At 50.4% G+C, this 16,324-nt stretch overlaps 1 long non-coding RNA gene across 1 annotated transcript; it reads right to left on the reverse strand.

Annotated features, from left to right (window-relative positions):
• Positions 1-313: 313 nt before the first annotated feature.
• LOC147576015 (uncharacterized) lies at positions 314-9,921 on the reverse strand. Its single transcript, XR_015241995.1, has 3 exons — positions 8,811-9,921; positions 4,860-5,065; positions 314-485 (listed from the first exon to the last, which is right to left on the reverse strand). It is a non-coding gene; the product is annotated as an uncharacterized LOC147576015 (long non-coding RNA).
• Between the last annotated feature and the right edge of the window lie 6,403 nt (positions 9,922-16,324).

The raw sequence follows: 16,324 nt of genomic DNA on the forward strand, positions 1-16,324 counted from the left end.
GATTCTCACACTCTTCTGACTGAGCCAGCCAGGCGCCCCAATAAACTTATTATGTTTTAATTTTATTTTTTAAATTTTATTATTTTTTTTGTAGGCTCCACACCCAACATGGGGCTCAAACTCACACCCCCAAGATCAAGCATTGCACGCTCTTTTGACTGAGCCACCCAGGGGCCCCTTCAAAACAACTTAATAAATGTCAAGTGCTATAAACGTAAAATGACTTTCATTATTTCTACTTAATTTCCTTATTTTTACTCAAATGTAGTAATCCTCTCCATCACCTCCCAGGCTAATGATGATTCAACATCTGTGTGCAGTAATGAGAAGCTCACTTTCTATATTTGGGCATCTCTGATTCCGAGAACATCTTTCCTCTGTCCAGTTTAAAAGGATCTCTCCGTAATTTCTTGCCACTCTTCTTTCCACACGCTCTTCTTTCCACAGTCTCCGACTGTCAGGCAGCCTGTTGTTTCCTGGGTCAGCTGTTCAGAAATAGGATCGCTGTATCATGACCTTCTTTGGGTTTATCTCTAGGAAAGCATTTTACTACAACTCCTCCCTTCCTTCCACCCACCATGCAGGTTCCCAACCTTCAGCATCTAACCACTCGGCCCAAAGGGCGGTGTCTCCAACTGCCCACAGGCTCAAGGCCCATTTCAACATTTACAGTAAACATGTGACTGAGCCGAAGTCAAACACTTAATGGACTGAGCCACCCAGTTGCCCCCTTAAAATTTGTATTTGATCATTTTATTAAATGATGAGTGATTCCTGGGGCACCTGGATGGCTCAGTTAAGCATCCGACTTAAGCATCAGGTCATGACCTCACAGCTCGTGGGTTCGAGCCCTGCATCGGGCTGTGCTGACACCTGTTGCAGATTCTGTGTCCCCCCCGCCCTCCCCCGCCACTTCCCTGCTTGTGCTCTGTCTCTCTCTCTCAAAAATAAGTAAGCATTAAAAAATGGTTTTTTTTTTTTTTTAAATGATGAGTGATTCCCATGTAAAGGCTCCAGGAACATTTTTGAGAAAACCGAAGTGCAGGTCAGATAATATTTTAATGGGTTTCTTGGAAATATTAAGTTAGGAACCTCATATAGTCTTCTAGATTGGGAATGTGGGGGTGGGTTTGCTTGTAGGCCCTTGAAATCCAAAAGCCAGGAGCCACCAGGCTAAATAAATGGGTGGAGAATGGGAATCCTGGCGTCTCCGACTTCCGGGGCAAATGCCCTTAGGTCCTCTCCCAGCGGTTACCTTTGCTGCTCTGGAGGCCAGCCCAGGGCAGGGGCGAGTGAGGCAGGGCAGCCTTGATTGTTGAGATGGTGAACTGGGAAGGGACCAGGGGCCAGCATGCTGGGGCTTTGGCTACAGAATGGGCTCGTCTTGTGCAGGACTGGAATGAGCCTGGTCTTTTCCTCTCTCGGAAGATGTCCTCCAGGAGGTCCTGTGCCTGTACTTCTCCCCAAGAATGAAGGGAGGGGAGAAGTTTTGTTATACTAAGATAGGCGCAGCAGAGCATCCAGGAAGTGACAAAAGAGAAGATATAAAGTGGAGTTATTTGCCAGAGCTCTGAGACGCCCCAGCCCTGGGGGTGGGGGTGGGGGTGGGCAGTGTTAGAGATCTGGGAGGCCTTCCTGGGGAAGGAGGAGTCAGTTGAAGCCTGTGTCCAGGTGAGAGTTAAGGGGAGGTATAGAAGTGGCAAAGTGCATGATGTCCACAGGGACTACGGAGGCAAGAGTCGGGTCTGGCCTGAGGGTAGGTTAATTTGGGGAATGCTACATTTAACAAAGTCACGCAGTCTTCTTTACCACAGAGCTTTTAACATGGTGGTATGACCTGTGAATCTCCAGGTTTCAAATATTCCATGTTCCCCCAGTCATGGACCCTTTATTTAGAAACTGCTGTGGAAACTAGGGAGAAAACACGAAGAGGCTTGGCGGGCTAAGATCACGACGAGCCTGACTGAGGTGCTCAGTCTTTCCTGTGTACGAGGAAGGTGGGCTGAATACTAAACATGTAGATTCCCGGGTCCCATCTCCTGATGAGAGCTGGGGAGCAGGGCCCAGGAATCTACGTCTAACAAGCTGATGCCCACTTGAGGGTTCTAGTGACCACACTTGAAGAACTGGGAGTACAGATGAGACAGTATCAATGCTCAGAGGGCCTGGAAACTACAGCTCAGACGGCAGTCACGGATTCAAGCCTCTGTCGGGGTAAAGGGCTGAGAGCTGAGAGCCTGCGGTCACTCCACCTCCCCCTGCTTTAAGGGATGGGGGTGGGGAGAGCTGAGCTGCCTACCTTCCGTAGAGCAGAGGAGGTCCCAGCAAAGCCACTCGTCTCCCCCCTGGTGTCTGTGATCAGGTACTGCAGGTCAGGGCTCACAGACCCAGAGAGCACCCGCAGCAGCCCCTGGAAAAGTAAGCGGACAAGGCTCCCCTCAAACCTTGCTTCTTCCAGGAAGCCTCTCCTGACTTCCTCCTCCTTTCTACGCTCCTGCAGTGCTCATTTCTGAAACGCACAATCTCCCTTGGCTACACCTCTTCCTGATGTCTCTACAACGGTCGTTTTCAAGCTTATGCAAACACTGATAGCTTTGTCTCATGAAGCGGGGAGCCTTAGGGATACTGTCGACAGCTGAAGGTCTATGGACTGCGGTTAGAGGTACAAAGACAGCAACCGAGGGACAAATACCAGCGATATAGCTGGCCAGGGAGAAGGGGGAGGGGAGTCAGAAATCTCCCATCCATTAGGACTCAACTTCAATAAAGTAGATTAATTAAGAGACAGCAGAGGGGCGCCTGGGTGACTCAGTCAGTTGAGCCTCAAACTCTTGGTTTTGGCTCAGGTCACGACCTCCCAATTTGTGGGTTTCAGCCCCACAGGGGGCTTGCTCTGACAGCACAGAACCTGCTTGGGATTCTCTCTCCCTCTCTCTCTGCCCTTCCTCCGCTCATGTGCACACATTCTCTCTCTCTCTCTCTCTCTCTCTCTCTCTCAAAATAAATAAACATGAGGGGCGCCTGGGTGGCGCAGTCGGTTAAGCGTCCGACTTGAGCCAGGTCACGATCTCGCGGTCCGTTAGTTCGAGCCCCGCGTCAGGCTCTGGGCTGATGGCTCAGAGCCTGGAGCCTGTTTCCGATTCTGTGTCTCCCTCTCTCTCTGCCCCTCCCCCGTTCATGCTCTGTCTCTCTCTGTCCCAAAAATAAAAAAATTAAAAACGTTGAAAAAAAAATTTAAAAAATAAATAAATAAATAAATAAACATGAAAAAAATTTTTTTAAAGAGACAGCAGAAAGGCTACCTACTGTCAGGCTCATTTATACGACATTGTGGAAAAGGCAAACTCATGGAGACATACATTAGCTCAGTGGTTATCAGGGCAGATTGGGGGATGAACTGAAGAGAGTAAATGCTTTGCAGTCAGGCTTGGAGGCAGGAGGAGGGGTGGGTTAGAGAAGGCTCCAGAAAGCACCCTACCTCCATAGACCATATGACAGTAGTGGAGAAAGATCAGCCTGCTCAGCCAGCACACAGAACCCTCCCAACCCTGCCCTGGCCACTGACTAATGTCTTAGGGACGTGACAGGCCCAGAAAGTACACTGCCAAAGATTCCTTGAGCAGTGGGTCATAGGATCTCAGGGGGAAAATGAACTTAACAGTAAAAGCAGCTGACTTGATTAGAGCTTCCCATGTGCCAGGTGTGGTGTGCAACAGGCTTTACATATATTATCTCATTTAATCTTCACAACAATCTATGGAGTTATTATGCCCCCATGTAACAGAGGAGTGGACTGGAGTCTAGAGATGTTAGGTGATCTGCACAAAGTGACACAGTTAGTAAGACAGAACGGAATTTGAAGTCAGGAACCTCTGGCTTCAGAGCCCTAGGCCTCAACCACTACTGCTCTTTACTGCCACACAGGCTACCTCCCATCACCCCAGTGACAGGGGAGTCTCTTCCCCCGCCTTCCTGTAGGGCACCTATCCTGCCTTGGTTTGCACACATCTATTGGCGGGTACTCACTATTTTCCCAGGAAGATCATGCTTAAATGAACTTAAAGTTGACTTCTGAGTACATCCACCCACACTCAGTCACCCCTTTGGGGCCTGAGATAGTTGTTGGTGCTGCCCATCAAACATTTCCACCTGCTCTTGGGCACTGGGTAGGATTGTACTTCCTGGCCTCCTGAAATTAGGTATTCCCACATGACTTCCTCTAACCAAGGAAATGTGAACAGACACTTTAAATTTTTTTTTTTTTTTAACGTTTTTTATTTTTGGGACAGAGAGAGACAGAGCATGAACGGGGGAGGGGCAGAGAGAGAGGGAGACACAGAATCGGAAACAGGCTCCAGGCTCTGAGCCATCAGCCCAGAGCCTGACGCGGGGCTCGAACTCACGGACCGTGAGATCGTGACCTGGCTGAAGTCGGACGCTTAACCGACTGCACCACCCAGGCGCCCCTTGAACAGACACTTTAAAAGCCAGTGTAAAGTTCACCACATTCCTATGCTGCAGGGTTTGGGGGGGCTCATGTCTGTCTGGAGGAAAACCCACTTGGCTTGGACCCCCCTCCAAGTGACCAGGACGAGCAGAGCCCCCCCCACCCCCCCTCAAAACTGCCCTGATCTGTGCTGGGTGCAAGAAATAAGTCTTAGCTGGGTAAGCCTGAGATTTGGGGATTGTTCGTTACAGCAGCAATGCCTCGCCTATCCTGGCTGACTGGGTCCCACAGAGCAAGTCAATCTGCTCGGGGCCAGCAACAACCCAGCCTCCCCCAAGTCTTCGCTAAGTTATGTAGCCCCAGTTTTTTCAGCTGAGCCTCCCATGACTTGGTGAGCGGACTTCTTACCTACCTGCTCTTTTCCTCTGGACACATCGCGATGTGAGAACTGGGCACAATAGTCCAGGAGCAATTGGCAAAGCCTGTTGCCTCCTCCCTCGTCCTCAGTGCCCTCCCCTAGTGATGCAGCCAATGGTTCCACTGGGCCTTCATCAGGTAGATAAGGTAGTCCCAGCCGCCGATTCTGTTCCCACCTGCCTGGTCCTAATTCTTTGGGCCCTGGATAAAGAGAAGGCTCAGGATTTAGAATTAGACTGACCTGGCTTTTAATCTGGACTTTGCTACTAACTTACTGGGTTACTGTGGGCAAGTTACTTAACCTCTCTGAGCCTTTTTCTCAAACGAAGGACAGAAATAACAAGACCGACCTTGACATAGTTTTAAGTATCAGGTAAAGTACCCAGAATCCCCCTGGTATCCAGTGGGTCTGTGCAGATACTATTTCCCTTCCTTTCCCCCTCACCTCCTTCTCCTTCAGGCTCCCAAGATGGGGAAAGGGGAAAGCATTTCTGGAATGAGGCCCCGGGTGATTCCTATACCACTGCTGTGCCCTAAACCAAATCTTAGGCCAGCCAGGCCCCCCCCCCCACCCTCCCTTTTCCAGGTTGCAGCTGTCTGCCCCCACCCCAGTCCCCATTCCAGGGGGCTGCCCCATGGGGCTGGGAAAGAAGGAAGTGGACTCTAGGCTGCAGATGTTCAGAGCTCAGAGAAGGCTGCTGAGCTAATCCCGAGGCTGCTGGCAAGGCTGGGCCAGAGCCTCAGAAGTAGGCTTCCAAGAGGCCCTCTCCTGCCTGCCGGCTGCCTGTGGCTCGGCTCAAATTTCCGAGGCCCCCAGCTCAGGAACAGCTGCGTGGCTTCCCCTCCCTGCCTCCGTTTTCTCTTCTCTCTTCCCCCGACATGAGTCAAATGGACAGCGGAGCAGCGCTAGCCAGGGGTCTGGATGGAATCCAGACGTCTCCCAGCCACTCGACCCAGTTCTCTGAAGCCTTAAGGAGCTCAGACCCACGAGGTTTTGGGGGCCTTTCAACTGGGGGACACATTTCCTGCTGCTCTTCGTTTGGCGGAAAACCTCGGGCCCAGCTTTGATGCTCGGATTTTTGTCTGCCCCTCTGCTCCCTGGCTGGGTGGGCTTTTCAAGATAAACTCTAGCCAGTGTGGTGGAGCGGAACTAGGCTTGGAACTGGGGCCTCTTAGTTCAACAGCAGCCCTACCTCTAAGCCTCCCCAGCTTCCTCCTCCCCCCAAGTCTCTGCTTGCCTCTTCCAACTGCCTCCTGGGGTGCTGGCCTTTTGACCTCTCTTCCCCATCATCACCCCATCATCACCACCCCCAGCAGAGGGGTGTGCATGTGGGTGCACGTGCTCGTGTGTGTGCTCACTACCATTTTCTGGATGCTTGTTACATGAAAAGCTTGCTTTATTTTATCCTCCCTCATCTCACTTTTTCTCTCTGACAAATACGGAAATGGAGAAGAGAGGGTGAGAATCTTGACTTATTCATGGAAATAGGAAATGACAAAGGCAGGGTTTGATCCCAGTTTTGATGTTCTGATGACCTCTGAGCCCACTATGCCCTTTCTCCAGCCAACCATGGGGCCTGGTAAGGACCAGATCAGTCACCTGTCCGGGAGCATGCAGGGCAGCTGCGTGATTTATCCCCATCCGGATACTGAGCCCACATCAGCCACAGATGTGTGTATGCCCTTTCAGGGTTGAGTCCGAGGAGATCCTGATTGAGCTAGTGGGGGGGGACCCCACCATCCCAGTGTGCCGGGATGGAGCGTGTGATGGGGTGGCAGAATCTGTCGTTCTCGGCCAGGTCCCCAGTCCCTGGCACAGGACTGTCCCTTTTTGTGCTGGGAGTGATTCCAAATGAACATAAGGGGACTTTTCATGAGTGACCTCATCCACCGAAGCTGGTGTCCACCAAAGAAACTGGGTTCTGAGCCAAGGCGGGGGAACGCCTGCCGTCACGGGTTTGTTGAAGGACTGCGTGGAGGGGTCCACCAGGTGTCTCCTAAGCTGTTTTCAAGGGTAATTTTGACTCTATGCAATCTCTGCCTGTAATTACAAGCTAAGTCCAAATATGAAGAGCTGTCCTTTCCTCCCAGGGAACTTGTCTCTGATGGTGGGATCCCAGGACAGGGGAGAAGTCCTAGAAAGGACTGGAGACCTGGGGTCTTTAGAGAACCGGGTCCCCAGAGCTCCCTGTTGCTTCTCCCCATCTAGGTTTTTGGTGTGGGGCAATGCGGGAGCGTTGGACAGAGAATAGGATCTGGGCTCCTACGTGGCTCTGCAGAGGGACCCTGAGCAGGTCACTTATCGTCCATCTGGGCCCCACCTTCCCCATTGGACAGACAAGGCTGTTGGACGAGTAATCCTGCCGAGATGCTGGGGCCCCTGGGGGCTCCTTCTGGGATGGGCAGGGCCCTGAACCCCGGCCTAGGGGGGCAGCACTGACTCTAAGACCGCTGTGTCTTGCCTGAGGCTCCCAGAAGCCTGTGCCCACTAACTGGTGCTTGCTTCTGGTTCGGGGCCGGCTGCTAGACCTGCTTCCAGCGACGGTGTCATCACTTCATTTTCCAGGTGAGAAAAACACCCGTGTTGCCTGTGGGCCTTCCCCTTCCCAACACCTCCATCCTCCCTCTGTCCCTCTGTTGTGATGTCCCCATGTCCTGTGTCTCGTGTCCTAGCCAGGACTGCCCTTCTGCAGAGCCTCAGGTCCAGGTGGCCGCAGGACCTCCCATAACCAACTAGGCACCCCCATTTCCTCAAAGAACTGCCCTCTGCCCTCTTCCTCTGTTTCAAAGTCTACATTTTGGCTTGAAATAGTCATGACCCCAATTATCCTTCAATACCAGCTGGGTCACCTTGGAAAGGTCACCTCAACTCTGAGCCTCAGCTTTGACATCTCGAAATAGGGGCTCTAATAATAATAGTAATTCCAGCAGTGACCTCGTGTTGGGTGCTTATCATGAACCAGGCTGAAAATCAAGTCTTTACATACAACTCAACACCAAAAACACAAACAGTTTGAGGGCACCTTCGGTTAAGCACCCAACTCTTGATTTTGGCTTAGGTCATGATGTGAGATCGAACCCCAATTTGGGCTCTGTGCTGACAGCATGGAGCCTGCTTGGGATTCTCTCTCTCCCCCTCTTTCTGCCCCTTCCCCCCTCACAGTAAATACACAGTAAGAAAAAATCTGATCAAAAAACGAGCAGAGGACCTGCATAGACATTTTTCCAAAGAAGACACAGAGATGACCAGCAGACACATGAAAGGATACTCAACATCACTCATCATCAGGGAAATGTAAATCAATTGACCACAATGAGATGTCACCTCACACCCGTCAGAAGGGCCAGAATCAAAGCAACAAGAAATAACCAAGTGTCGGTGAGCATGTGGAGAAAAAGGAACCCTTGTCCACTGCTGGTGGGGTACAGCCACTATGGAAAACAGTAGGGAGGTTCCTCCAAAAATTAAAAATTAAAAAAATTTAAAAATAGAGTCACTATATTATCCACCACTGGGTATTTACCCATTGAATATAAAAATACTAATTTAAAAAGATACATGCACCCCTATGTTTATCACAACATTATTTACAAGAGCCAAGATATGGAAGTAACCCAACTATCCATCCGTAAAAGAGTGGATAAAGAAGTTGTGTGTGTATATACACACACACGCACACACACACACACACACACACACACACACACACACACATACTGTAATATTACTCAGCCGTAAAAAATAATGAGCCCTTGCCACTTGCATCAATGTGGATGGAGCTAGAGGGTATTACGCTAAGTGAAGTAAGTCAGAGTGCACAGCAGCAAAAGCCAAAAGCCCCTCCATCATCAATCAACCCTTGGGGTGAGCAGAGTCCCAACCAGAGTCCTCCCCATAAAGTGTTAGTCCTCTCATGGGGACTATGATTGCGAAGGAGCACATCACCTGCTTGCCGGGGCAGCGGCTGGGCAGTGCGTCCTGGAGAGTCTGACTTGCTTTGGCCTTTATTCAGATCCCATGGCCCCGGGGCTGAGGGACAAGGAGATGGGAAGAGAAGGAAAGTGGGAAGGAGGAAAAGGGTGAGAACAAGCTCCCGTGGGAGCCTCTGAAGCTCCATCACATACTGTGATGTATGAAGCCTAATGTTCCTGAGCCCCCACCAAAGCCCTCCTGAACACCATCAACTGGACAGGGCTTGGCCTGTTTAGATGGGGAAACTGAGTCCCATGGATCAGCAGTGGCTTGCCCAATCTGCAGCCGCACCAGGGATCAAACCCAGATCTTGTGATTCCCAGTTTGGGCTCGCTCTGCCTTCTTGACATCAGCGTGGCGCCTGAGTGCAGGCTTGGAGGGGATGTTCTGCCTCCCCTGTGGGCCCATTCTACAGTTGGGGAAGGAGATGAGTGGGTCGGTCTCCTTCCATCAAATGGGCAGGGGACGGAAGAGCGAGGGCTGGAGCTGGGGCCCTTGTTCCAGCTGCCCCCTACGGCCCCTGCAAACTTATTCTGCCCTAGCAGCTTCCCTCGCCATCCTTAAAATGGAAACTTTATCTCCCTGGCAGGTGGTTGTGGAACCCAATGAGACCAACCATACCTACGGAAGGGAGTTGCAGGCTGTGACGCCGAGGGGAGACAGGCATGCTGCCTCCTCTGGCTCAACGTGGCCCTGGGGAAGGCGAGGTCAGGCTGTCCTGTGCTGCTGGAGGAAGGACTGACCCAAGTGCGTGTTTACCTCACCCGTCTCTGCGGTTGGCTTCGGGCCCCTTTGGCCAGTAACACACTTAAACCAAACCCTGGGTCCTGGCCGCGGCCCCCAGCTCTGGGAAAGAACTACACGCAACGTGCCTTAATCTGCCCACCTCCCCGGACTTGGGCTAAATTAAGTGCATCCCAGGCAGTAGTTCCGTCCCTAGAAACTGAACACGCTCTTCTTCCCTCCCCCCTCCCCCCACGCACAGCTGTCCCTTCCATCAGGCCAGGTGGCTGCCGAGTTGACAGGCCTCCCAGCCGTGGCCCCGGAGGCTGTCCTCTGGCCCCTGGCTGTCCCTGGGTGGTGAGTGGGGGGACAGCAAGAGGAAGGGAGCTACCCCCATACCCTCACCACAGCGCAAGCCCAGGTGGAATGTTGAGGTTAAGCCCCGCCCACCCGCCTTCCCCTCTTCGTTCCACACATACTTTTCCAGCCCCTTCTGAACACCGGGCAGGCTCCTCCAGGCACGTGAAAGACAAAACGGATCCCTGCCCTCACGGAGCTTATGTTCCCCTGAGGGGGACCAAGAGGGAGCACACTGGCTATAAAGTAAGCAGCATTAGAAGGTGCGAGTGTTACGCCGACAAAAGAAAAAAAGGAGACATCCGTAAAGGGGCCAGGATTGCGGTGAGGCGGAGGGGGCAAGCACTGCAGGCTGAATGAGGGAGGTCTGGACAGGCTTCCCAGGGAGGAAAACAGCTGAGGAGGCCTCCGGACCCCCCCCCCCCCCGCCCCGAGCCCCCACAAGCAGGGTTAAGGTTGGAGATGGCCGGCATCTGGCGGTAGTTCTGACTTTTTGCAGGGGTGGGAGGGACATAGAGTTGTTGACATGGCTATTCTGGGTCAAGCTAGGGGAACAGCTTCTCCGTGTCCTGGGGCAGGGAGGAGGCTCTCCTGCGGGTGTAAGAGCCCCTGGAGCTCAGGTGGGCCCAGAGGGAGACCCGCGGTCGGGATGAAGCCAGCGTGAAGCCCCCGCCCGTGCCAAGCATTTGGGCCTTATTTAAAACAAAAGAAGCCCCTGTGGACACACGCTGACACAGGCCTTCGCTGGGCACGCCGAGCCACGTGGCGGGGGGGGGGGGGGGGGGGGGGCGGGGCAGCCACAACACGGGTGCTGCGAGAGGCATGGTGTTTGTCCCAGACCTGCCCTCCCCTCCTACATGCGCTCCTACACACTGTACCGCACCGGCTCACACACGTGGCACAGCACACACCCATCCACACGATGAGAACACGCCCACCACACACATACCCACGCGTACCGCACCACCAGACTCCGAAGGACCCCCTGTGCACACTCACACAGACAAATGCCACACAGCAGAGACCCACAGCACATATACACACGCCGTATACCCACGCACAATACGCCACAGACCCATCACACACACACACGCGCGCACACACGCACAGGTCTACACAAACAAACGCATAACCGCACATCACAGACCCACCTCGTATATCCACCCACTGCCACAAACACACAGACCCCCCCGCCCCCGGCCCCTCAAAACACTTTGTCGTACATAAAGCACAGGCCGAGAGCATCTAGACTAGCTGTCCAAAACTTTCTCTGTCACTTGCGGAGCCGGGCGGGTTCTGACCTCCTGACTGGCCCCGATGAGGTATCCATCGGGCACCCACTGTCTCTCTGTTCCAAGGCAGCACAGAGGGAAAAGGTCAGAATTTTCTATGTGTCACTTCATAAAATGCCCACTCATAAGGGACCTTTTCTTTCATCACCTGGGGCTCTCTGGGACAAGGGGAAGGTCCTCTGGCATAAACACCACAAATCAGGTTTCACCCCTAGCCTGTTGGCTACTGGGTACATGTGTGTGTCACTGGGTAAGATACCGTCCTCCTCTAAACCTTAGTTTCTCCACCTGCAAAATGGGAATGGAATCTGCTTCTGCCAAACTTCTCCGCCGGGGTGAAATTCCGTGTGAAGTTGCTTTGCAACTTGAAGAAATACCAGTACAAAATAGGATTGCCAGTAATTTGGGCAAATTGTACAGGCTTTGTTGCCTAACCAAGGCAGGAAGCTTGGGGGGTGGGTGGGGGGAACCTATCTTCTTTTCTTCTGTCTCCCCTGCTGCTTCTAGGGGGAGGCTCACTGGAGTCACAGAGAAATTGAGATGGTGCTTGCAAGGCGGGCCATCTCTTCTCATCTCGGCACCCGGCAGGAAGTGATTCTTGCCAGCAGTCATTCTCCCGTGGGCTGTGCAGGGCAGAGAGGTTGGGGATGGCGAGGATGCCAAGGCAGGGCAGAGAGCCCAGCTGAGGAGGAGAGACAGAGAGCTACAGCATCACCAAGGCGCGGCCTGCCCACCCTGCTCGGGGCTGACACCAGCACTCTACAGAAAGCACTGGAAGGACGCCGGCGCTGGAAGAGAGCTTCTAAGTGCAAGGTTGCAGTTGCTCTGAGCGGTCTCGGGGCCGGGGGTCCTAGGCAAGAAGGTGACTAGATCCCTGTGGCACGCTGTAAAAACATGCAGGAAGCTCTTAAAGCTTCCTGGAAAATGGGGACTCTGTCCTTCTCAAAAGCCACCAAAGGTTCTAATAGTCTGGGTGGGGGGCCCAGGTTGGCACCTCTGAGCCAGCACTGCTTTGTTTGGGTCTCTCTCCTGTAACAATCCTAATGGTACCCTCTGGAGAGAGGGCAGCAGTCCTGGGGCTTTGGGGACCAGGCTCACTCATTCTAGTTTCTCTGTCTTGTTGAGGTCCTGCCCTCATCTTCTGATGTGTCTGCATTCTGGTCCAGGAGATCGTGGGGCAGCCCGTAGCCTCTGCCCCAAAGGGTGGGGAAAGGAGCCCTCTCGCTGGCCATTCTGTTTGTCACCCCTCCCTCCCCCCACGTCTCTCTTCCCCTTTCTGCTATGAACTTGGGGAGGCTCATCCTTGTAGACTGAGTCTTCCTGGCTCCTCTGCCTCTGGTTTCTGATCAGCTTGACCAAAAGGAGGCCCGGGGGGGGGGGGGTTCTGGAGGACAAGAGGAGCAAGCCCCAGGGGTATTCCTCCCTGGCTCCTCTCCTTCCTCACAAACATGTCTCCATTGGCAGATGTGACCTCCATGATGGCAGTTCCCTCAGGAGACATCCTCCTCCATGGCTCCGGCTCTCAAGGGGTCCAGAACACAGTTTCCTCTTCTGATCCCAGCAGCCTGGGGGTAGTAAAGGTTTCCCACTGTGGCTAGTCTCTGGAGCCTCTCCGCTTCCTGCCTGTTTCCCTCCCCCACCCACATCTCTGTCAGTAATCTATTATAGCATCTTCACGGGTGTCACCCGAGGTGACTCTGTGTCCTATAGAGACCCTACTGGATACAGCCCTTAAGGGAGAGTGATGTATAAACAGCTGGTCCAGATGGAGTGTTACTGACTCTTGGTGTCTAAGCTCTGGATCATCAGCAGCAATCCCTCTCCCTTTTCTCTCCCTATAGATTCTGCTTCTCTTACTGTCTCTCTTTCTAGATGTGCCGTGTGACACCCAAGTGTTGGTCTGAACACCTTCTATTAAATCAAAAACGGCTATCTCGGCGCCTGAATGAATTGGCTGAGAACCTGAGGCGACGAGACTGCCTTTCTCAGCCTCAGTCAAAAGTGTAGGGACCCCAGAGTCAGCTGTCAACATCTTTCTTAATGCAAGAGTCATGTCATGATGGCCAGCCGAGTTCTGCTTGTGTACTTCCAGAGACGGGGAGCTCGGTCCTTCTCGACGCAGTCCACTCTATTTACAAATGGCGTGCCGTAATAACAAGCTCGAAGCAAAATCTGCCCCCCTCAAATTTCTGCCCACAGGACACAGCCGTGACCTTCCCACAAGTCTGCGCCATCTTCCACACAGCACAGCAGCCTTTCAAAGACTTCAGTAAAAACCGTGTCCTCCTGGACCTTCTTTTCTCCAGGCACTTCGTGTCTAACCCACCCTCCATGCGGATCTTGATTTTGCGCACCAACACAATTCACAAGGGTTTTGGTCACTAAGCCCCACATCTGACCAGTGAAGGCTACACCTTCCCCTGTGACTGCTAGGTGGAGAAAAACATACTCCATGGCCAGCAAAACACAGCAAATTCCCCTCCTTTGAAGGCCCGCTCTGAACATTTCTGTCACCTGTCTCTATCCTCAACCTCAACCAAATTCCAAGACACTCTCCCATAATCTTGGACACACAGTAGGTGCTCAAGAAACGTTAGTTCCCTTTCACCTTACGTGATCTCAATACCTACGTGTCATCGTTAATTCAAAGAAATAACATGCTTCCAGTACATTCTAGTTCCAGAAGACACAAAGATTTTTTTTAAATATATTAAGGCTTCACCAAAAGAAAAAAAATTAAAAAGATATGTTCCCTACCAACGGAGAGCTTAAAATAAGACATAAATAAGCAAATGAACAATAAGAAACTATAATAAGTGTTACATAGTCCCTCCTTCCAAATTTTTGAAAATTATTCTACATAATTAATTTCCCACAACATTGTGGAGAGAGGTAGTGTTTCAGTCCTCCAAGAGGTAACCAAAAACGGAACAAGCATTTGTATAAAAAAAAGGATCACTAGGTTGTGGATATAATATATATTATAATATATCTTGAAGTATACCATGATTATTTTTCCTAATTTATACATATAAAAAATTTCCTTGGAGTCAATAATTTCTTCTTTATTGATTTACCATATTTTATACATACTTAGAAATTTTCATCCCCAGAAGCCCATGGAATGACACTTTTAAATTGTTGAAAGTAAAAAGAAAAAAAAATCTGCCAACACAGAATTACACCCATTGAAATACACTTCAAAAATCAAAGTGTGAGGTTGTAGGAAAATGATGACAATGACATCATTTTTAAATCTCCCCTAATCATCACAGGTAAACAGAGCAACCAGATAGCAAAACCAAAAACTCACGGACAACACAGCAAAAATAGATAATAAAACTCTAGCAAAGACAAAACCAAAAAATTCTGGCAAGACTGATCAAGAAGAGATCAAAATTACCAATATTGGGAATAAAAAGAAGATAGCAGTTAAACCCTACAGATATTAAAAAGATAATAAAGGGGGCACCTGGGTGGCTCAGTCGGGTGAGCTTCCAACTCTCAATTACGGCTCAGGTCATGATCTCAGGGTCGTGGGATTAAGTCCTGTGTCAGGCTCTGCACTGAGTGTAGGACGTGATTAAGATCCTCTCTCTCTCCCTCTGCCCCTCTCCCCTGCTGACATGCTCACTCTCGCTCGCTCTCTCTCTCAAAAAAAAAGGGGGGGATGCCTGGGTGGCTCAGTCGGTTGAGCATCCCACTTTGGCTTGGGTCATGATCTCACGGTTCGTGAGTTCGAGCCCCGCATCAGGCTGTGTGCTATCAGCTGGGAGTCTGGAGCCTGCTTCGGAGGCTGTGTCTCCCTCTCTCTGCCCCTCCCCCGCTTGCACTCTATCTCTCTCTCTCTCTCCAAATTAAATTAAATAAACATTAAACATTTTTAAAAAGATAATAAAGGAATATTATAAACAACTTGATGTCAACAAACTTGACAACGTAGATGAAATGAATTTCCTTGAAAGACACAAATTACCAAATCCAAATTGTCTTATATCCATTCAAGAAATCAAACCAAAGAGAATCTACAACTGAGTTATTTGAATGAATAAGAATATTTATCAAGGTCGTGGGCTACGAAATGAGAATATAAAAATGGCTTGCATTTCCATTCACCAGTCACAAACAGAAAAGATGTATTTTTAGGAGATGCCATTCATAGTTGAAATAAGAGATAGAAGGTACCTAGAAACAAATTTTGGGAAAGATGTATAAGTGGAAAAATTGTAAGTCTTTAGGAAAGATAGGAAGACAAGTAAAGGAGGCATAGACCATAGGCGTAGATTGTAATATTCAGTATCTTAAAGATGCCAATCTCTCCTCCAACTGATTTAGAGATATAATATTATGATTCCGATATAAATCCTAACAGGTTTTCCTATGAAATTTGATAAACCGTCTCAAATCTATTTGCAAGAGCCAAAAGCCAAGACACTCTTGAAGAACAAGATGGGCACGTTATTTCACCAGACATCTAGAATTACTAGAAAGCTATAGCAATTAACACAGTGTGGCTCTGTTGCAAAGACAGACAAATTAACAATGACACAAAATAAAGAGGCCAGACACAGACCTTCGTTTGTTCGGAAATCGCCTTCATGACCAGACTGCACTTGCAGATCTATAAGGAAATAATGGACTAGTCAATAAGTAGTCTCAGGACAAATTTTTATCCAAAGTGGGGAATAATGGAGTCCAAGCTCTACTTCACAGCAAGGGGAGAAATCAATTTTAGGAAGTTGGAATACTTAAATGTGAAAAAGCAAAACTGTAACAATTTTAGAAGAGTATCTTCACGACCTCGGTGTAGAGAATGATTTTTTTAACTCAGAAAGTGAGATAAATATAGGAAAATGCTGATAAATACAACCACTGTGTTTGTTTTCTATTACTGCACAATAAATTCAGCAGAGCTTAAAAGCACGCCCATTTGTTGGCTCACAGATGAGTTGCCCAGAAACCCACACACGGCATGGCTGGGTTCCCTGCTCAGGATTTCACAGGCCAAAAGCAAGGGATGGACTGGGCTGTGGTCTCTGGGTCCTCTTCCGAGCTCACGGAGTTGTGGCAGATTTAGCTCCTTGAGGTTGTAAGACTGAGGTCCTTGGGTCCTCG

This window comes from Puma concolor, chromosome D2, assembly GCF_028749965.1.
Source record: "Puma concolor isolate L17-30 chromosome D2, mPumCon1.1.hap2, whole genome shotgun sequence".
Classification (NCBI taxonomy): Eukaryota; Metazoa; Chordata; class Mammalia; order Carnivora; family Felidae; genus Puma; species Puma concolor.